Here is a 525-nt window from a genome sequence, read left to right as displayed (position 1 = left end):
TGGAAGTGTTCAAGGCCAGGTTGGATGGGGCTCTGAGCAACCTGGTCTAGTGGAAGGTGTCCCTGTCCATGGCAGGGGGGTTAGAACTAGATGATCTTTAAGGTCCCTTCCAACCAAAACCATTCAATGATTCTATGATTATGATGTTAATGCTCGATAAACTTTTGGTTATGATTTTTGCAAAACAGGTTTGAGAAAGTGGCCTAAATGTTTTCTAAGATGTAGGCAGCAATTCCATTTCCTTTGCATGCCAAGATTTAAAAGAACTATCTTAAAAAATATCTGAATGACCCTTTTGCTTCTTGATCACCATTTGTGAAAAGTAAAATAATGCAAATTTCCCTGAAATGAACTTTATTCTAGGAATGTCTAATCACAGAATCTTCAGAGTTGGAAGGGACCTCTAGAGATCATCTAGTCCAACTCCCCTGCTAAAGCAGGACTGCCTAGAGAACATTACTCAGGACTGCATCCAGGCGGGTCTTGAAAATCTCCAGAGAAGGGGACTCCACAACCTCCCTGGGC

The sequence above is a fragment of the Charadrius vociferus genome, unplaced genomic scaffold, assembly GCF_000708025.1.
Source record: "Charadrius vociferus isolate BGI_N301 unplaced genomic scaffold, ASM70802v2 scaffold1369, whole genome shotgun sequence".
NCBI lineage: Eukaryota > Metazoa > Chordata > Aves > Charadriiformes > Charadriidae > Charadrius > Charadrius vociferus.
This window is presented reverse-complemented; position numbering follows the sequence as displayed.